At 39.5% G+C, this 23,031-nt stretch overlaps 1 pseudogene; it reads right to left on the bottom strand.

Annotated features, from left to right (window-relative positions):
* Window positions 1-589: 589 nt before the first annotated feature.
* Window positions 590-820, bottom strand: LOC145713604 (small ribosomal subunit protein eS27 pseudogene; annotated as a pseudogene).
* Between the last annotated feature and the right edge of the window lie 22,211 nt (window positions 821-23,031).

Raw genomic sequence — 23,031 nt, 5'->3', positions numbered from 1 at the left:
TCATGGGCTTGTTGACTATTTGTATATCTTCTTTGGATAAATGTCTGTTCTAATCCTTTGTCCATTTTTAACTGGGTTGTTTGTCTTTTGTGTTGAGTTGTAAGAGTTCTTCAGATGTTCTAGATACTAGCACCTTATAAGACACATGATATACAAATACTTTCTTCTATTCTGTAGGTTATCTTTTCACTTTCTTAATCATATCCTTTGATGCAATTGAGATTATCATGGATTTATTTTTCTTCCTTCTATTAATGTAGTATTTTACATTGATTGATTTTCTTATGTTGAACCACCCTTGTATTATTAGGATAAATCTCGCTTGGTCATGGCGTTTTATCTTTTTAATGTGCTGTTGGATTCTGTTTGCTAGTATTTTGTTGAGGATTTTTTTGAGAGAGAGAGAGAGAGAGCACGAGCAGGGGAAAGAGGCAGAGGAAGAGAGAGAGAGAAATCAAGAGTCAGATGCTTCACCAACTGAGCCACCCAGGCACCCCAAGGATTGTTTTTAATCCAAAATATGTTTATTAGGATAGTTTCCCACTCATCTAGATTCAGGGTGCTTTTAGTGCTGCTGCCATTTGAAGGATCATCCTTCTGTAAGCCTTGCATTTCCTCCTGTAGGCTGGCAAAGAACAGTGGAGCAGCCAACACACAAAACTACTGTTCGTGTATGGCTAAAGATGGGGGTGATTTTGTAGCATCCTGGGCACTTCACATCCATGAAGTAGGAGTTGGGGCTCTGCACCAGGCACTTCTTCGTATGCTTCCTCATCTCCTCTTTTGTGGACTGGTGGAGGAGGTCCTTTTCAAGGGGCATGTTCTTGTGGGAAGGTTGTCACCACCGGAAAGCTTGTTGAGGATTTTTGCATCTATATCCATAAGCGGTGTTAGTCTATAACAAACATTATATTTTAAAGAGAAAAAGAAAAGAAAAAAATGTATCAATGCATTTTGCTGAAGCAAAATAAGGAAAAAGTAAAAAAATCACACCCCAGTATTTATCACCTTGAATGGCATCTTGTTAATTGGTAATCCATCTTGCAGGGAAATTTCCCTCAACGGGGACCCTGCCTAATCTATCCAATAGAGTTAAAAACACCCAAATATTAAGCTCATCAAGTCACCTTAGAGGTGAGGAAACTGCCACAGAAGTTAAATGATTTGTGTGTGGTGACATTTCCAGCAAGCAGGAATTGACACTTTTTATTTTGTCACCATTCACCTGAAACACTTTGCACTTCACTGCTCTATTCTTTATTACCAATCTCCGAGACTTCAGCTTTCTTACCAAAAACCCACACTACAAAATTTTCCCTTGCATCTAATGAAAATGATGTTCTGCAATTTGAGCCAATTACTCCCCACTATTTTCTTCGGGGAGACTAGAAAACAACCTTGACAGTATTTTATCACAAAAGCCATTCACATACTTGAAGTACAACAAGCCATGTTGCCAAGTTCTTTGACATTTTCTTTGTTAGTTTCATTTCCTAAGCCTTTGGGGCTATTCTGTCCTGGACTGGTACATGTTCTCTGCATCTCACAAGGCTACAAGATCCAAAATACAACACAGTGTCCTAACAGAGGCAATTCACAAGATAAAGCAATTGTTGATGGTGAAGGTGGATATAATATTTTAAAGTTTGAAAAGTGACAGAAATATTAAAACTTTTTCAAATGTTCAGGCTGTAATGTTCAAATTAAGAGCAATGTTGAGAGACAAGAGAGTAAAAACATGAAAAATAATGATATAATTCACATGCATGAGTCAATTGTATTTAGTAAGTGGGTGGAAATAGGATGGTGAAAACTGGGGAGAAAAACCAGAATTTAAAAAGCCAGGGTCAATTCAAAGGTCAAATGAACTATAAGTGAATCAATTTGGAGTCATGCAAAGTAGTTGACACAATGATGGGCCATATATCAGGCTGAATATGACATGCTGCTTCCAGTATCCTTAGAAGGAGGTGAGGGCCCAACATTTTAGTATTTTTCAGTGGTTAATTTCAAGCTCTGTAGCTCCAGCTTTTTGACAGTACCACTCTAGTTCTATTTTTTTTTTTTTTTGTCCTTTTGAACTTTTCCCTGCTTTCGGTGGTTCTTTCTCCTTCTTATTTCTATTCCCTGTGGCTGGTACAGGCCACTGCCCTCTCCTGCCTACCCCCGTTCACAAGCACAGCACTCGCACTCTGCTACTGCACCTCCCCAGTGGCAGTGACCCCCAGTGTCTGAAGATAGTTGGTAGCTCCCTCTCACTTCCCCTTTCAAGACCCAAGGGCAGTGGCAGCCATGTATATATCTTTTGGTAAATATATTTGCACTTTTATTGGGCATATGCTTAGAAATGGCATTGCTGAGTCATAGAGAATGCATATATAGTTAGCTTTAGAAGATTCTGCCAAAGGCAGTTCGGTTTGTGGGATCAAGCCCCGTGTCGGGCTCTGCACTAACAGTGCAGAGCCTGCTTGGGATTCTCTTCCCCTCTCTCTCTGCCCCTCCCCTGCTTGTGCGCTCTCTCTCTCTCTCTCTCTCAATAAAGAAATAACTTTTAAAAAAAGAAGATGCTCCCAAAGAGTTTGCCAAATGTTTGTACCAGTTTACATATACCCACCAGTGATGAATGACAATTCAAGTTTCTCCTCATCCTCACCAACAGCTGGCATTGTCTTTTTCTTCTTTCATTTTAGCCATTCTGGTGAAATTATAGTGGTATCTTATTGTAGATGATTGTTGTTGTTGTTTATGTCTTTCTTTTAATTATTTTGAAATAATTTTAGACTTATGAAAAAAGTTACAAAAAATAGTACAGAGAAATCGATACACTCCTCACCTACCTTCCCCTAATGTTAACATATTATATGCCCATAGTACAACTATAGAAACCAGGAACTTAACATTGATACATTATTATTAACTAATTTATACGCCTTATTTGAATTTTGCCAGTTGGCCCACTGCTGACCGTTTTCTGGTCCTGGATCCAATTGTATTTAAGTATCATGTCTCCTTAGTCTCCTCCAGTCCATGAAAGTTCCTCAGTCTTTGTCTTTAATGACTGTGGTAAGTTGAATAATGGCCCCCAAAGATGTTCATGTTCTAATCTCTGGAACCTGTGAATGTTATCATGTAGGTCAAAAGGGATTTTTCAGGTGTGATTTCTTTAAGGGTCTTGAGATGAGGTGATCATCCTGCACTAGCCAAGTGGGCCAACTTTAATCACAAGGGTTCTTATAAGGGGGAGGCAGGCAGGAGATCAGAGTCAGAGTAGGAGATGTGATGACAGAAGTAAAATGGTGAAGCAACACAAGGAAGGAGTCACTAACCAAGGAATGCTGGGCAGCCTCAAGAAGCTGGAAAGGCAAGGAAACAGATTCTCCTCTTAGAGCCTCCAGAAGGAACACAGCCCTGCTGATATCTTGACTTTAGACTTCTGACCTCTATAAATATAAGGAAATAGATTTCTTTGGTTTTAAGCCACTAAATTTATGATCATTTGTTACAGAAGCGATAGGAAACTAATACAATAAACTTAACACTTTTGGAGAGTACTTGCTTGATGGATGTTCCTAATTTGGGTTTGTCTGAGGTTTTCTCATGCTTATACTGAGGTTATGCTTTTATTTTTCACAAGAATACCATAGAAGTAATGTTGTGTCCTTCTCTGTGCATCGTGTCAGGAGGTACATGATGTCAATGTGCCCTATTACTAGTGATAGTAACCTTGATCACTTGGACGAGGTGGTGTCTGCTAGGTTTTTTCCATTGTAAAATTCTTATTTTGCCCTTTGATAAATCTTTGAAGGGAGATACTTTGAGGCTATGCTAATATCCTGTTTCTCCTTAAACTTTGGCCCACTAATTTTAGCATCCATCAATGTTTCTTGCATGCAATAAATATTACTGTGATATGTGCCTAATAATGGTTATCAATTTCCATTATTCCTTCTACATCTATTAATTGGGATTCTTCTGTAAGAAAGAACTATCCCCTCCCCTGCCATTTTGTGTGTGTGTATATATATATATATATATATATATATATATATATATATAATGTATATATATAATGTGTATATATATAATGTATATATATATATATAATGTATATATATAATGTGTATATATATAATGTATATATATATATAATGTGTGTGTGTGTGTATATATATATATATATATATATATATATATATACATATATACACATTTGTATGGACCCATGTATATCTATTTTATTCTATGGGTTATAATCCATTGCTATCATTATTTATCTTGCTGTTCAAATTGCCCCAGATTGGCCACAAAGAGCTCCAACTTTATAGAAGTTGACCACTCTATAGAGGTGCCTGGGTGGCTCAGTCGGTTAAGCGTCCAACTCTTGGTTTCAGCACAGGTCATGATCTCATGACTCGTGAGTTTGAACCCTGCATCAGACTCTGTGCTGACAGCATGCAACTTGCTGGGATTCTCTGCCTCCCTCTCTTTCCGCCCTTCCCCCACTCACAAACTCTCTCTGCCTCAAAAATAAATAAATATTAAAAAAAAGAAGTTGAACACACTACAAAGATATTTTCCAAGTTTTCTTCTGAGAGATTTATTGTTTTACCCTTCACATTTATATCTGCAATCCACATGGAATTCATTTTTGTGCATGGTAAGAAAAAGGAGGCAACATACATTTTTTCCTGAATGGATAACCAAGTGATTTAACACCATCTTTTGAAAAACTGTCCTTTCCCCTGACTGAACTGCAATGTCATCAATGATATAAATCTGGTGACTATAGGTGTGAAGTTGTTTTTACATTCTCTATGCAGATCCATTGGTCTATTTCCTTATCCCTGTGCCAATACTACATTATTTTAATAATTGTAGCTAGATATAGCTTAATTTCTGGTAGTATGTTTTATTTTTCTTCTTTAAGATTGCCTTGCCTATTCTTGCCTCTTTTTATTTCCATATAAACTTTATAATTGGCTTGTCAATTTCCACAAATGAAAATAACCTGCTGGGATATGCTTGGGATTATCTTGAATCTGTAGATCAAATTAGCAAGAACTGACATCTTGCAAAATATGGAGACTTACAATCCATTTACAATCTACCTATTTATTTAGGTCTTATTTACTTCCTCTCAAACATGTTTTTGAACTTTCTGTTTAGAGGCCTTAAACAATTTTCCCGGTTTCACTGGGAAAGCATTGAATGTTTTCCAATGCAATTGTAAATGGTTTAGGTTTTGTTTTTGTTTTGTAGCCTGCTTTTAGCTTTTAATACATCCATTTGTGAATACAGATTTTTAAAATATTTCTTCACATAATGGCAAATAGAAGAAAATTGACAGAGGAGAGTGATTCACAATTATTAGATGAATCAGAATGTGAATATAATGAGAAAGATGACAGCACTCCAGTCTCAGATGATGGCAGTGAAACTGATTGTGTAAGTGAAATTTCAGACTATGAGTCTTCAGCTGAAGATCTATACCTTAGATGAATTTTCTCAGACTCAAAAATTGACAAGCAAATAATATATTTCTAAAGACAAAAAAGGGGGGCGCCTGGGTGGCTCAGTCAGTTAGGCGTCTGACATCGGCTCAGGTCATGATCTCACAGTTTGTGAGTTCAAGCCCCGCGTGGGGCTCTGTGCTGACAGCTCAGAGCCTGGAGCCTGCTTCAGATTCTGCGTCTCCCTCTCTTTCTCTGCACCCTAGCCCCCCTCTTCTCATGATCTGTCTCTGTCTCTCTCTCTCTGAAATAAACACTAAAAAAATTTTTTAAGACAAAAAAGGAATGACAGAAAAAAATACCCAAAACAAAACAAAACAAAAGACACACACAAAAAGGAATGACAGTCATTTAACAGGAAATACTTTATTATGCAGCATTCTGTGACATGGACCTGAACGGTCCCTTTTGGCTGAGATCATATGACTACATTCTATCTCCTTTATGATGTTTTTGTGCCCAAACTTAATACAAAATTACATGTTACATTAAAATCCTTCTTAAATGTTTTTTTTTAAAGTTATTATTTACTATTAACTGAATTCCAGACCTTATTTGGATTTTACTAGCTTTTCCATTTATGTCCTCTTTCTATTCCAAGATCCAATCCAGAGTAATGGTATATAGTTTTTAAATTTTACCTTTCAGGTTGTTTGTTCTGGTATATAGAAATACAATTGATTTTTGTATGCTGACCTCATTAATAGTGACCTTGCTATATTCACTTATCCTCTTAGTTTATCTTATATTTTATTTTAAGTTTAATTTTTGAAATTTACTAATTTATTGTTATTTTGATTTTTTTGACAACCAGGCAAATTATCTGAAAATAGTGATGGTTTTAATTTTTAATCCACTTTACTGAACTATAATTTACACATAATAAAATGCACCCTTTTAGAGTGTACAGTTGATTAGTTTTGACAAATGTATACACCTGTGTTCTTTGTCAATTAATCTCCACTGCCCATCCTGGCCTCAGGCAATCACTATAGATTAGTTTTGTCTTTTCTAGAGTTTTGTATAAATGGAATCATGTAATATGTACTATTTTGTGTCTGGCTTCTTTCACTTGGCATAAGAGATTCATATATGTTTTAGGGTCTCAGTAGTTGGTTTCTTTTTTTAATGTTTATTTATTTATTTTGAGAGAAAGAGAGAGTGTGAGTGGGGTAGGGGGAGAGAGAGAGAGAGAGAGAGAGAGAGAGAGACAATCCCAAGCAGGCTCTGCCCTGTCAGTGCAGAGCCCTATGTGGGGATCAATCTTATGAACTGTGAAATCATGACCTGAGCCCAAATCAAGAGTCAGATACTTAACCAACTGAGCCATCTGGGTGCCCCAATAGTTGGTTTCTTTTTTTAAATAAATATTTGATCACGAGAGGGGTGGGGGGGGGGAGAGAGAGAGAGAGAGACAAAACATGAGTGGGGGAGGGGCAGAGGAGACAGAGGATCTGAAGCGGGCTCTGCTCTGACAGCAGAGAGCCAGATGCGAAGTTCCAACGCACCAACCTGGAGATCATTACCTAAGCTGAAGTTGGACGCTCAACTGACTGAGCCATCCAGGTGCTCCAGTTGGTTTCTTTTTAAAAAATACTTTAAAACTTTCTTGAGATGTAATGGAAATACACGAAACTACTCAAATTTAGAGTGTAAAATTCACTCAATTTTGACATATATATATATATATATATATATATATATATACTTGTAAAACAATTATCACAGTGAAGATAACAAATGTTTCCATTATCCCCCCAGTTTCCTTTTTCCCATTTGCAATCCATTTTTCCCTCCACCTTCATCCCCAGGTATGTACTGATCTGCTTTCTGTCACTACATCTTAATTTGCATTTTGTATAATTTTGGACTCATGGACTCATGCAATACGTACATGTTTTGGCCTGGATTCTTTTCACTCAGCATAATGATTTTGAAATTCATCCATGTTAATGAATATACCAATAATTTGTTCCTTTTAATTGATGAGTAGTATTCTGTTACATGAATTTACCACAATTTGTTTTTCCCTTCATCAAATGATGAACATTTGGATAGTGTCCATTTGGGGGCTTTTACAAATAAAGCTGCTATGAATATTCGTGTACAAGTCTTCATATACACTTAGGCTTCCATTTCTCTTGGGTAAATACCTAGAACTGAAATAGCTAGGTCATTTAGTCAGTGAAAGTTTACCTTTTGAGAAATTTCTGAACTGTTTTCCAAGTTGGTTGTACTATTTTATATTCCCATTAACACTGTATGAGAGCTCTAGCCTCTCCACATTCTCATGAACAGTTGATATGGTCAGTATTTTAAACTTCAGCCATTCTCCTGGATGAATAGTGGTTTTAATGTGCAATTCCTTGATGACTGATGATATAAACTATCTTCTAAGTGTCTATTCAAATCTTTTGCCCATTTAAAAAATTGGGTTGTCTTCTTACCGTTGAGCTTTGTTTATATATTCTGTATACAAGTCCTTTATCTGATTTATGTATTGTCAATATTTTCTCCCAGTCTGTGGCTTATTTTTTCGTTTTATTTTTTCTTTTTTCTTCATTTTCTTTTTTCTTTTTTTTCTTTTTTGAGAGAGAGAGGTGGGTGGGAAGGGGCAGAGGGACAGGGAGAGAGAATATTAAGCAGACTCCATCCCCAGCGCCAAGCCCAATGGGGGGCTCGATCTCACAACCATGAGATCATGACCTGGGCCTAAATCAAGAGGCGAATCCTCAACCATCTGAGCCACCCAGGGGCCCCTTGTCTTTTCATTTTCTTAATGGTGACTTTTGAAGAGCAAAATTTAAAAATTTTGATGAAGACCAATGTATTAATTTTTCTTTTATGGTTTGTGTTTTTGTGTTCTAAGAAGCTTTTGCCTTCCTCGACATCATATGTTCCCCTCCTATATTTCTCCTGAAGTTGTATAATTTTAGGGTTTATGTTTTGATATATGATCCATTCAACTTAATTGTTGTGTCCAGGGTGAGATCATAGTAGAGGTTCAGTTTTTACATTAATATATCCAGTTGTTCCAGTTCTATTTGTTAAAAAGAGTTTATTTTCCCTATTGAATTATTTTGGTACTTTTGTCAAAAATAAGTCTTATATATATAATTTGTATATGTTGAATATATATATATATATATATATATTACATTTTGTATCAATGGAATACATATGTTTGTGTATATATGTATGCTTTTCTGTCAACTTATCTGTATAGTTATTCTTACATCAATACCACACTGTCTAGATTGGTATAGTTTAACAGTAAGAAATCAAGTAGTATAAATACTCCAACTTTGTTCTCTTTTCAAAATAATTTTTTATATTCTAGGTCCTTGAAATTTTCATATGAATTTTAAAGTCATCTTGTCAGTTTCTACCAAAAACTCTGCTGAGATATTAATTGGGAATGTATTGAATGTATAGATCAATTTGCAGAGAATAGACATCTTATAAGAATACAATTAATTTTTATATATTTATCTTGTGCCCTGCAACCCTCCCAAATTCACTTATTTCTAAACATGTTAAAAAGTTAAAAGAACCAATAGAGCAGGAACATTTTAATAATAGAGAACAAAAAATCATCTATAACTTAAGGAGCGTACAGAGTTTTGCTCTTTAAAACACAACACACAAGGGTGCCTGGGTGGCTCATTTAGTTGAGCATCTGACTCTTGATTTCGGCTGTTATGATCCTAGGGTTGTGGGATTGAGCCCTGTGTCAATCTTCATGCTGAGCATGGAGCCTGCTTAAGATTCTCTCTCTCTCTCCCTCTGCCCCTCTCCCCTGTTCACACTCTCTCAAAACAACAACAACAACAACACTACACACACACATACACACACTCACATAGACTTCTTTCTTACCTTCTATACTTCCAATAGAGTTACATCACAATTATTGTTTAACTTGATACTTATTATTTACATTATTGTGACTATGTCAATATCTTTCCTTGCTGAGCCAAGTAGTATGCTATGATTATATTTCCTTTTTTCTACATCCCTTTTTCTCCATAGGGTGACTTTGTCCTTTTTAATTTTTTTTTTTTTTTGGTTTTCTATGTCTATTTTCCATATTTTTTAAAAATTTCCCTTTCCCCAGAATATTGTTTTTTACATTGTTGAAGACATCTGGGATTCTATCAGTTCCATTTTTTTCCGTGTTTATTTGAGAGAGAGAAAGAGAGAGAGAAGAGAAGGGACAGCGAGAGAGGGAGACAGAGAAACCTAAGCAGGCTTTGCACTGTCGGTACAGACCCTGATGTGGGGCTAGATCCCACGAACTGTGAGATCATGACCTGAGCAGAATCAAGAGTCAGACATTTAACTAAGCCAGCCAGGCACTCCCAGTTCCACTTTTTTAAAATCGAGATATCTGTCTTGCAGGCCTCCATCTTCTTGCTCCAATTTGAACTGATTGCCCTCTAGGCCTGCTGCACAGTTCTTATCTCAGTGTTTCCTTTCATTCTCCTTCTATTATGAGTTTTATTTCCTGGGTCCCAAATGTTCCTGCCTCATGGAGGACTTCCTCCAGTCACTTCCTGAGAAAGGGTACACAAGAGTTAAGTTTCCTAAGACTTGGCATGACCAAAATTTTTTTTATTCTACCCCAAATCTTGATCAATAGCTTTGTAGGATATAAAACTCTTATTTAAAAAGATTTTCCACTAGAATTTTGAAAACAGTTTCCCATTAATTTCTAACTTCCAGTGTGGCTGTTGAAAAGTCTGATGCCATTCTGATTCTCCATTCCTTTGTCTGTAACGCGTTTTTTTTTTTTTTCTTTCTGAAAGCTTCTACTGTCTTTTATTTACTCCTTATGTTCTGAGTTCTTATGATGCCATCATAGTCTAGGTCCTTTTGCATTAACTGAGACAGGCACTTGTTGGATACTTGCAATCTCCACCTTCAGATCCTTCATTCATTTACACTATTTGTTTCCTTCTATCTATTTTTCTCTCTTTTCTCTTCCTAGAACTCCTATTTATTAAATTTTGGCCATCTGGATTAATTCTGTAATGTTTCTTACCTTTTTTCTCTGCTTTCCCATGACTTTGCCTTTTTGCTTTACTTTCTTGGTAAGAGTCTTTATCTTACAACTCCTCCAGTGATTTTTAAAATTCCAGTTACACTGGTTTTAATTTCTAATAGCTCTTTCTTATTCTGTATTCCTTTTTATTTTTAAGGATCCTATTTCTGTTTGTTACATGAAAAATGTTAACTCCATAAGGATATTAATCTTTGTTTTTTTTAAATTTTCCTGATCTATACATTGTCTCTGTCTTCTTTGAGTTCTCTCTCTCTCTCTCTCTTCTCATTCTTTCATATTAAAGGCTTTCCTCAAATGCCTGGTGATCCTCTGTTGTCTATGTTTTATTTTTTGTTTTTTTAAATAATTTTTTAATTTTTATTTATTTTTGAGAGAGAGAGAGACAGAGCACAAGTGGGGGAGGGGCAGGGAGAGAGGGAGACACAGACTCCGAAGCAGGCTCCAGGCTCTGAGCTGTCAGCACAGAGCCCAAGGCGGGGCTCGAACCCATGAACCGTGAGATCATGACCTGAGCCGAAGTTGGATGCTTAACCGACTGAGCCACCTAGGCACCCCTGTTGTCTATATTTTAAAATGAAAATTATTGGGGTGCCTGGATGGCTCAGTCGGTTAAGCATCTGACTTCAGCTCAGGTCATGATCTCACAGTTTGTGAGTTCGAGCCCCACATCAAGCTCTGTGCTGACAGCTCAGAGCTTACTTCTGATTCTGTGTCTCCCTCTCTCTGCTCCTCCCCTGCTCATACTTGTCTGTCTCCCTCTCTCTCAAAAATAAATAAACATTAAAAAAATTTTTAAATGAAAATTCTCCTAAGGCTTACTCCCTATAAGACAGTTACTAACTTCCATTCTAGATAATTGGCCAGGAACCCAGACATTTCACTGGAAGAGCAACAGTAGTCATTATCAGCAATCCTCATTTCTCATGATTCCTGTATGAATAAATGTCAGTTACCATCAGCCTCCCAACAGCACAGTTCAAATTTCAGTTACCACAGTATATTAACTGTGCGTAATTACCTAAAGTACAAACTGCAGTGTTAGCTCTTTAGCCAAGTCACTGTATAAATAACAGAAGTGCATCAAGACCATGTCACTTCTTTCAAACTCTATTGGTGGTTGGTCTCCTTTGAATCTGTTAGGCAGTCCGTGCACAGATGACAAAGCTTGTACCACCGTTGTGTTGACTACTTGTCTCACAGTGATGAACCCACATGACATTTACAAATAAATAGATAATCAAAAGAGGGAATTGGCTAACACAGAGGAAAATATAACAAAGAAATAAAAAGTGAACATGCTGGCAATGAAATTGGGTGTGAGTTGAATATGGCAGCAGCAAAGGAAAGATTGGACAAGACCTAGGCTTGCATGAAGCTATGGTGTGGACAACATTGCACAAGTTCAATTGCTATAATAAAAGCAAAGTAAATTTGCATTAACACATTTTAGTTTAAATTGCACTAAGAACAGAAAGCTGCTTATGTGCTTGAAACGGAGCACTTACTTCTACTTTGGATTAAAGACTGTAAAAAAACCTAATTAGTTTGCCTGGGGTTTGGGCCAAAACACTGAAGTTATTGCCAGTAATGTCCACTTTAACCATTTCAGAAATTGGCATGAATTGATTAACGTTAATTTATCTGGCAAAGCTACTAGCACAGATGTAGATACTGATATGAAATTTGTATCCAAATTCCAAGAATTAGTTAAGGCAGGTATTTATAATAATCATCAACCATTTAATGTTGATGAAACAAGTCTTTTCTGAGAGACAACTCTGTGAATAACTTATATGACAAAAGATGGAAGGATCACGAAGTGTCCATAAAGGAGAGATTATAGATATGCCGCCAGAAGAAACTTAGCGAAGAAGAATTTATCAACATAAATGAGGAAAATGGTTGTGACAAAAAGGATGAAAGTGTCCCAGAGGAAGTGATGCTGGCAGAAACACTTCACACTGAAGGAACTCTGAGATGTTTTATAAGATTGAAAGCGCAAAGGATAAAATATTGGAAGCTGATCCAAATTTAGAAGAGTCTGACAATTTCCATGACAGGGCATAGAAAAGACTCTTGCTCCACATCGTAAGTTATACTACAAAAAGAAAGCAAGTGCTGTTCAAATAGCTTCTTTGTAAAAACAGAACAAAAAAAAAAAAACAAAAACAAAAACACGACACACTTTAATTCTCAATGTTCCTCATGCTTTAACTTGCAATGTACTAAATAAATACCAATTTTACTATTTCATCATTTCCCTATACGTTTATGCCTGACAGAGAGTTTTTAATGTTTTCACAAAACAATATAAAGATCATGGAATAATTGTAATTTTCCCCATTGATTATTAAGATTACTTTGCATGGTCATTGTTATGGTCCCTCCCTGCTGTGAAAGAAAGGACTGCCTATATGTGTAGATCTCTTCTCTGGGCTGTTCGGTTTCTCTGGAGAGCAATCCTCCAGTCCCTCAGCTGGTGACTCTACCTAGTCGCTAACATGCTTGGAGCTAAGTGACACAAGAGTTAGGGATGTGTTACTACAGAATATGTAGACTTTTGCTTAATCCCACTGCCTCCAAATGGTGCCACACTCTGTGCTTGACATCTCCCAGAGTCTCTCTGGTTCAGTTTCTACATGGAATAAATCTCCCATATTCTACCAGGATGGGGCAAGAGATTCAAGGGTGTAGGGACAACTGGGTGGCTCGGTTGGCTGAGCATCCGACTCTTAGTTTCCGCTCAGGTCATGATCTCACGGTTCATGGGTTCGAGCCCTGCACTGGGCTCTGTGTTAACATGTTGGAGCCTGCTTGGGATTTTCTCTGCTTCTCTCTCTTTCTCTGCCCCTACCCTGCTCGCTATCTCTCTTTCTCTCAAAATAAATAAATAAATAAACAAACAAACAAATAAATAAAATATTTTAAAAGAGAGACAGAGATTCAGGGGTGTAATTCTTTCTTATGTAGGCTTTCAGGTAAACCCCTCCTTTACAGCTCTACTCATTTACCACTCCAGCTGTACTCATTAACCAGCACTTCCAATTCCTGAGCTTCTCTGGCATTCTGTAGGTGAATTGGCTTGTTTCTCATCAGCATCATCCTTTCCATGGGCTTGGTATACAGCCTTTCCGGCCCTGCTAAGTCCTTCGCTTGCTTCCCTCTCCTCCTCGTCCTCCTCCTCGCCCTCGTCCTCCTCGTCCTCCTTGTCCTCCTCGTCCTCCTCGTCATCCTCCTCCTCCTTCTCCTCCTCCTCCTCCTTCTCCTCCTCCTTCTTCTCCTCATCCTCCTTCTCCTCATCCTCCTTCTCCTCTTCCTCCTCCTCCTTCTTCTTTTTAATGTGTATTCATTTTTGAGAGAGAGAGAGAGCAAGAGACAGAGCATGAGTGGGGGAGGGGCAGAGAGAGAGACACACACAGAATCTGAATCAGGCTCCAGCTCTGAGCTGTCAGCACAGAAATGATGCAGGTCTCGAACCCACAAACTGTGAGATCGTGACCTGAGCTGAAGTCGGAGGCTTAACTGACTGAGCCACCCAGGTGCCTCACTTGCTTTCCTCTTCTAAAAATGTGTGCACATCTCTTGTCCTCTGGTTTCTTTTTTCTGCTCTTTGTTCTCATGGGTCTATACTTAAAAATTGTTTTTCTTTACTTCCATTTTGATGGAGTTTAATGAGGGAACAGGTGTTCAATGTGCTGTTTAACTGGAATAATCCATTATAAATTTACAATGATCCAAGTTTGCCTTATTGTATACATTCTTTGGCAGGGCTTGGGTGCTCAGGTTAAAGAATCAAGCAAGTAGATAATAAGGTTCATTTGGAATCAAAGCTTTATCAGCCAGGTGCAGCAAAATGTCAGAGGGACAAGAGAATTTGGGGCAGTGGAAAAATGTTGAAATTATGAATCATGTAATAAAAGCTGAATGACAATGGAAGAAAAGAGAGAGTTGACAGAGGGAAAATTCATGGGTCAATATACTGAAGATGCTGATTAGGTCAAAAAAGGGTCATTGTAAGAGTAGTTGAATAAGTAATCAAGAAGAAGAGGAGGCTGTGGTCATACAAGTGGGATGTCTGAGTTACTAATTTTGAAGATTGAACAAGCATGGGTGGTCGATTAGGTTCATCTTCTACTGACAGAAAACCCCAAATAACCATGACTTAAACAATATGGTCTATTTCACTTTCATGTGTCAGGCTCATGGTGATTCTTCCCATGATGCCCTCAGGGATCGCTACCTCCAACTCAATGTTCCACCATTCCTACATAGTCCAAGTTGGTGGGCCAGAGTCCCAACCACCACACCTGCATTCCAGACAATAGAATTAAAGAAGGTTAAAAGAAGAGGCAAAAGATATGGGCAGCTTTCTTTTTTTAATACAGTTTATTGTCAAATTGGCTTCCATACAACACCTAGTACTTATCCCAACAAGTGCCTTCCTCAATGGGCAGCTTTCTTTAAAAAATTCCTAGGAAATGGTGCTGGGAGAACTGGACAGCAACATGCAGAAGGTTGAAACTAGACCACTTTCTCACATCATTCACAAAAATAAACTCAAAATGGATAAAGGACCTGAATGTGAGACAGGAAACCATCAAAACCTTAGAGGAGAAAGCAGGAAAAGACCTCTCTGACCTCAGCCGTAGCAATCTCTTACTTGGCACATCCCCAAAGGCAAGGGAATTAAAAGCAAAAGTGAATTACTGGGACCTTATGAAGATAAAAAGCTTCTGCACAGCAAAGGAAACAACCAACAAAACTAAAAGGCAACCAACGGAATGGGAAAAGATATTTGCAAATGACACATCGGACAAAGGGCTAGTATCCAAAATCTATAAAGAGCTCACCAAACTCCACACCCGAAAAACAAATAACCCAGTGAAGAAATGGGCAGAAAACATGAATAGATACTTCTCTAAAGAAGACATCCGGATGGCCAACAGGCACATGAAAAGATGCTCAATGTCGCTCCTCATCAGGGAAATAGAAATCAAAACCACACTCAGATATCACCTCACGCCAGTCAGAGTGGCCAAAATGAACAAATCAGGAGACTATAGATGCTGGAGAGGATGTGGAGAAACGGGAACCCTCTTGCACTGCTGGTGGGAATGCAAATTGGTGCAGCCACTCTGGAAAACAGTGTGGAGGTTCCTCAAAAAATTAAAAATAGACCTACCCTATGACCCAGCAATAGCACTGCTAGGAATTTACCCAAGGGATACAGGAGTATTGATGCATAGGGGCACTTGTACCCCAATGTTTATAGCAGCACTCTCAACAATAGCCAAATTGTGGAAAGAGCCTAAATGTCCATCAACTGATGAATGGATAAAGAAATTGTGGTTTATATACACAATGGAGTACTATGTGGCAATGAGAAAGAACGAAATATGGCCTTTTGTAGCAACGTGGATGGAACTGGAGAGTGTGATGCTCAGTGAAATAAGCCATACAGAGAAAGACAGATACCATATGGTTTCACTCTTATGTGGATCCTGAGAAACTTAACAGAAACCCATGGGGGAGGGGAAGGAAAAAAAAAAAGAGGTTAGAGTGGGAGAGAGCCAAGCATAAGAGACTCTTAAAAATTGAGAACAAACTGAGGGCTGATGGGGGATGGGAGGGGGGGGAGGGTGGGGGATGGGTATTGAGGAGGGCACCTTTTGGGATGAGCACTGGGTGTTGTATGGAAAAAATAAATAAATAAATAAATAAATAAATAAAAATCCAGTTATTAAAAAAAAAATTCCTAGGAACTGAGCACATCACTTGAGCTTACATCCCCCTGGCCTAAATGTTACATACCACTGGCCCCAAGGCCACTTCTAACTAGAAGTGCAACTAAGAAATAGAATTGGTTTTCTAGGAAGCCATGTACTCAGTTAAAATTTCTATTACTATGGAAGAAAGAGACAGTGGGTATAAGGGGACAACCAGCAGCCTCTGCCACGGCCCTGGAAATCAGGTATGAGGGGAAAACTGGGATTAAGATTTGTTAACTAGAGGGGAATGTTCCCACCATTAAGTGATGTTCAAAAATAATCTTAGGCTCACCTGGGTGGCTCAGTTGGTTAAGCATCCGACTTCGGCTCAGCTCGTGGATTTGAGCCCTGTGTCGGGCTCTGTGCTGGCAGCTCAGAGCCTGGAGCCTGCTTTGGATTCTGTGTCTCCCTCTCTCTCTGCCCCTCCTCCCAGATTCTGTCTCTCTCTCTCTCTCTCTCTCTCTCAAAAATAAATAAACATTAAAAAATTTAAATAATCGTAAATTGTTTATGCTTCAATGTTGCCTCACTTTCCTTTAAAAAGTTGAGTAAGTTTTTGGTATTCATAACCAGAAAAATCATCAGGATCTTGGAGATATGCTGAATTAAATAATCAACCCTTTAGGGTTACCAAGAGGTTTGTGAACTTGCACTTGCACTTGAACTTGCACTCTCTTAAATGATAATAAAGGCTACCGGATCCACTAAAGATATCCACTTCTTAATCTCTGGAAACTCTGCATGCCACCTTAAATGGCAAACAGGGTGGGGGTGGGGGGCCTTTGCAGCTGTGATTAAATTAAGCATATGGAGATGGGGAGATGTCTTTTTCTCATCTCTTTCACCCCATTGGTGAGAGGGGAATTCCCATTCGAGGGTTCTGGAGGTGGTCAAATACATGGCACCCAACACTGGGCAGATGAGATAGGCAGTAGTTTATTGGTCACATATATTCACCTCCCAGGGGAGAATGACACTACATGCTATATAGAGCTACACAGGGGTTGCACTCGGGAATAGAGGAAACCAGAAGGGGCTGTGGAAGGCAAGCTTTGTAGTAAAAGAGGGGTGGGGCACCCCTCAGTTCCTGAGGGAAGATGTGATTGTCTGGTTTGAATAAAATCACAGGCTGTCAGGGAAGTGAAACCCATGAGGTTGAGGACTGGCCCAGGTGGGGTGCAGCTGATCCAGCTGATAAGGGGACTAACCTAGCGAGACCCTTTCTACCTGGATGGTAGACATACCTGGCAAGAGCAAAAAACAAACTAGGACCTTGAGGCCCTTCAAGACTCAAAGATGTCAAAGTCTCATGTAAAATTTTAAGCCTTACACTACAGAAGATTATTCTGGGGGCACCTGGGTGGCTCAGTCAGTTAAGCATCCGACTTCGGCTCAGGTCGTGATCTCGTGGTTCCTGAGTTAGAGCCCTGCCGTTGGGCTCTGTGCTTATAGCTCAGAGCCTGGAGCCTGCTTCGGATTTGGTGTCTCCCTCTCTCTCTACACCTACCCTACTCTTTCTCTCTGTCTCTCTAAAATAAATGAACATTAAAAATTTTTTTAAAAGAAGACTATTCTGGATTATCCAGGTAAACTCTAAATGTAATCCTATATATCTTTATAAGAGGGACACAGAGGAATATTAGACACACAGAAGAGAAGGCAATGTGACCATAGAGGCAGAGATTAGAGTGATATAGCCACAAACCACAGAATGCTGGCAGCCACTAGAAGCTGGAAGAAGCAAGGAATAGATTCTCTCCTAGAGTCCCAAAGGGAGTGAAGCCCCGTGTACACCTTGATTTCAGCCGAATGAAACTGGTTTTGGACTTCTGGCCTCCAGAACATTGAGAGGATAAATCTCTGGTGTTTGAAGCCCCCAAACTTGTGGCAATTTATTACAACAGTGCTATGGTCTGAATGTTTGTGTCACTTAAAGTTCATATGTTGAAATCGTAATGCCAATGTGATGGTATTAAGAGGTGGGCCCTTTGGGGGTGCTTAGGTCATAAGGGGGAGCCCTCATGAAGAATATTAGTGATTTAAAAAAAAAAAGACCCAACAGGGGCGCTTGAGTGGCTCAATCGGTTAACCATCAGACTTCAGCTCAGGTCACGATCTCACAGTTCGTGGATTTGAACCCCACATCAGGCTCTGTGCTAACAGCGCAGAGCCTGGTGCCTTCTTTGGATTCTGTGTCTCCCTCTCTCTCTGCCCCTCCCCTGTTCACATTCTGTCTCTTTCCCTCTCAAAAATAAATGAACATAAAAAAACCCACAGAACCCTCTTGCCCCGGCTACCATGTTAGGATACAACCAGCAGGAGCCACCTATGAACCAGAGAGGAGGCTCTCACCAGAACCCAACCATGCTGGCACTCTGATCTTGGACTTCCAGCCTCCAGAACTGTGAGAAACAAATTTTTCTGGTTCATAAACTACACACTCTGTGGTGTTTTGTTATACCAACCACTGGGTGTTTGCTATGTACCAGACACTATGCTAAATCCATCACATGTATTATCTCATCTAATCCTCACAAAAGCCCAAAGACATAGATACTATTGTTAACTGCATTTTACAGATAAAGAAACTGATTTTTAGAAATGACAAATAACTTGGGGTGCCTGGGTGGCTCAGTCGGTTACGCATCTGAGCTCAGTCGGTTAAGCATCTGACTTCGGCTCAGCTCATGATCTTACGGTTCATGAGTTCAAGCCCCACATCGGGCTCTGTGCTGACAGCTTAGAGTCTGAAGCCTGCTTTAGATTCTGCATCTCCCCCTCTCTCTGCCCCTCCCCAGCTCGCACTCTGTCTCTCTCACTCTCAAAAATAAATAAAAATAAAAATAAACCCAAAGAATTAAAAAAAAATGACAAATAACTTGCCCAATGTCATACACCACTCAATGGTAGGTTGAGAGTGCTACCCTAATCTACATGACCCTAAAGCCCATGCTTTTTACCACTACGCAGTGTTATGATTAGAATATCCCGTGTTAGGACCTTGAGAAAGGCTCCCTGAGAGAATGGGAAACAGGACACCAAAGTTCAGATGGTAAAGGAGGAAGTCAAGGCATAGAAAATATAGGAATAGACAAGAAACTTGGGGTGCACAGACTAACAAAACAACTATTGGTTTATTCATTCATCCATTCGACAGATATTAACCGAGTGTCTACCGTGGCTTGGCACTCTGCCAGATGTTGTGGGGATAAAGGCAATCAATAACTAAATTCATTTTTGAACTTCTCTTCCCTCCCCTGGCCCAGAATGAACCACAGGCAGCTTTCACTGACCTGAGACACTGTCCTACCTCTCTGCTGAGAGCTAGCTTGCACTCTATTCATTCTAAAACCCAGCATCCGGCCCTCAATTCACTCAGGACTCTTAGTCAAGGAAGATCAGAATCAAGACCAAACCTCTATGAAGTGCTTATTACTCCCCAGCAGCATCTCCTTAAATCTACAAATAATCATGGGCCCTTTTGAAACTTCTCTTTCACCTGCTGGTCACATAGGGTTTGCACTGTAGAGCTCTTCCAACATTGGAAGGTTTTGGTGTTGTTGTTTTGTTTTGTTTTTTTTAAGAGAGTTTGCTCGGAAACTCTCTAATACCCAAGAAAGACATAGGAACCGTTAAGAGGCAAGTGTTGTTCTTCCTTGCTTGCCCTGCAACACTGCTTTCTGAATACCTATACTTCACCTCTTGCTGTCTTTACCCACATATTCATTAGTTTCTGCTGATGAAACCAATCAACTTTGAATAGATGAATACAGCCATGTGTATGCATGAGCTTGGTCCATTTCCCAGTAGGTAGACTACGTTGTGATAAAGCTTCCATGAATACATTGCATTGCAAAACAGGAACGGCATACAAATTGACCTTTTATCGTCTTAAAAGATCTTCTGTGAGGACATTCTAAGCATAAATACAATGGAAGTAGTCACAAAGGAAAAATATAGATAGATGTGACAAAGTTGAAATAAAATAATTACCTGCATTAAAAAAAAAACAGACACTGCTCGCGGGTAAGTAAATTGGTACAACTTTCATGGAGAGCAATCTGGTATATGTATTAAAAGCTTTTCGGGGGGGTCTGGGTGGCTTAGTCAGTTGAGCGTCCGACTCTTGGTTTTTGGGTCATGATCTCGCAGTTCGTGAGTTCAAACCCCATGTCAGGCTCCAGGCTGCCGGCATGGAGCCTGCTTGGGATTCTCTTTCCCTTTCTCTCTGCACCATCCCTGCTCATACTCTCTCTCTCAAAATAAATAAATAAACTTAAAAAATTAAAAAAATGCCTTTCAAATGTCCTTACCATGTCACCTAGGAATCCCACTGCTAAGAATTTATCCAAAGGAAATAAACATGTATGGGCACAAAGGTTTTGCTATGAGGATATTTATCTGTGTTAATGATCAGAGTGGAAGGTTGGAAGTAACATAAATGTCTAATAATAGAGGGCCAATCCATTGCTTGATGGAATACAGTGCAGACATTAAAAGCCATATTTTTAAAGAATATTTAATGTCATAGGAAGTACTCAGGTTATAATTAAGTAAAGTAAGCAGGATATAAAATGGTATACATAGTATGTTTTCAATTAAAATAAGTATATGTACTCATTAACTCAACAAATATTTGTTGAGGCTCTAACATGTGCTGAGTATAGTGGCATATTCTTAAGCTATAGCAGTGAGCCAAACAGACACAGTCTCTGCCTTCGTGGAAGAAAAGAGACTGGAAAGAAATACACCAAAATCCAAATCTGTAAGGTATCTATCTCTGGATAGGATTAAGGATGATTTTATTTTTTTTCTTGATACCTCTTTATATATTCTGTAATTATATAATGCTTTCATAATCAGAAAAAAGTTATAAAAATCATTTTTCAAATTGAGGCCAGCTATTATACCCTTGTGAAGCCTAATACATAAAAACATGTTGTATTTAAAGAACACAGAGTGGGGTACCCAAATGGCTCAGTTGTGTCTGACTCTTGATTTTGGCTCAGGTCATGATCTCACGGTTAATGGGTTCAAGCCTCACATTGGGCTCTGCGCTGACTGTGCAGAGAGATTCTCTCTCTGTCCCTCTCTTTCTGCCCCTGCCCTGCTTGCTTGCGCACATTCACTCTCTCTCATAATAAATAAACTTAAAAAAAAAGAGCACAGGGTGATATATGGAAGTGTTAAATTACTTTAATATTGTACACCTGAAACTAATACAGCACTGTATGTTAACTAAATGGAATTAAAATAAAAACTTAAAAAAATAAAAACCTCATGACAATTTGGACCACTTCCATGGCTGTCTTTTTATTTCACCCTCCCAACAATCTTGTGTGTAGGTGTAGGCAGGGATTGTATGCCCATTGTATGGATAAAGAGACTGAGGCAGAGAAAACAAATGATTACCCTGGAAAATAGTGAGTTTGGGCTAGAATCATAGCTCTAAAACATCAGGTTTCAGGGCTCTCTTTAGCTCTACTATGTTTCCCTAAGGGTGCTGTAAAGGAAAGGAACCTCCCATGGCTTTGTCCAAATTATTTTCCCAACATTTCACCCACTCACTCCCTAGACCTTATTGTCTTTCCCTCTTTCTTCAAGTGGCTGGATACTACGGAATTCCCAAAAGAGCAAGAGGAATGACCAACTCATTTTTCCTCCTTGCCTCTCAGGGATGTACAATCACAGAGGAGAAAAGACTGTGGAAAGCGGCCCAGCCTCCTCTCCAAGTGGAGAAGATTGCCTGGCAGGGGGTGTGTGGGGGCATACCCATGCTCCTGATCTGCCTTTCCATCTCACTCTGCCAGGTACAGTTACCCCCTTTTCCCCTCCTCCTCCCACCTCCTTTGGGAGGTCTGCTAAGTGGCTGTTTGAAAGAATGAATTAGACCTAATGTCTTCTGGATGGTAATGGGCTCATGCCTGAACACCAAACTTGCCATGACGTTTGCATTTTAAGAACTCTAAAGACACCAACCTAAAGGAACATTGGGATTTCGAGCAGCACAGCAGACTAGCAAGGGAGGTATCTGTGGTCAGGATGGTGTTTTAACCGCTCTGCTAAAGATTTTACAAAATCTAGGCGTGCCTGGGTGGCTCAGTCGGTTAAGTGTCCAACTTCGCCTCAGGTCCTGATCTCGCAGTTTGTGAGTTCAAGCCCCGGGTCGGGCTCTGTGCTGACAGCCCTGAGCCTGGAGTCTGCTTCAGATTCTGCATCTCCCTCTTTCTCTGCACACTCCCGACCCCCTGCACTCATGCTCTGATTAAATTAAAAAAAAAAAGACTTTACAGCATTTAGGTAAGCTCCCTCCTCCTAGTACCTATAAGACCAGCTCCATCCTCAGGGAGCTGGCTCACCTGGAGGGGAGGACTGAGGATACTGGCCTGCAGTGGCCCATCCTTCTGGCCTCCATCAGGGGTTAGCAGGTGCAGCCAGGCACGGTGCCCGCAGCCACTCAGGAGGAAGCAAGGGAGCCTGAAGAACAGGGAAAGAATGAGTTGTCTGTGGGAAGATTTCCAATTCTTCCAAAAGAAAAACACATCCAATTCCTATTCATTTGCCTCTCGGTTCTAGTGTTCATGTCCTCTGGCTTCCTTGGGTCAATGGCAGATCTGAGCTCCTGGCTGTCAGCTTCTTTGCCTTAGTTCTGGCCTCTACTTGAGCTTGCCACCGCTGCTGCTGCAGA

The sequence above is a fragment of the Panthera onca genome, chromosome X, assembly GCF_046562875.1.
Source record: "Panthera onca isolate mPanOnc1 chromosome X, mPanOnc1 haplotype 2, whole genome shotgun sequence".
In the NCBI taxonomy this organism is placed as follows: domain Eukaryota; kingdom Metazoa; phylum Chordata; class Mammalia; order Carnivora; family Felidae; genus Panthera; species Panthera onca.
Note: the sequence above shows the minus strand (reverse complement) of the source record. Positions and strands in the feature narration are given on the sequence as shown.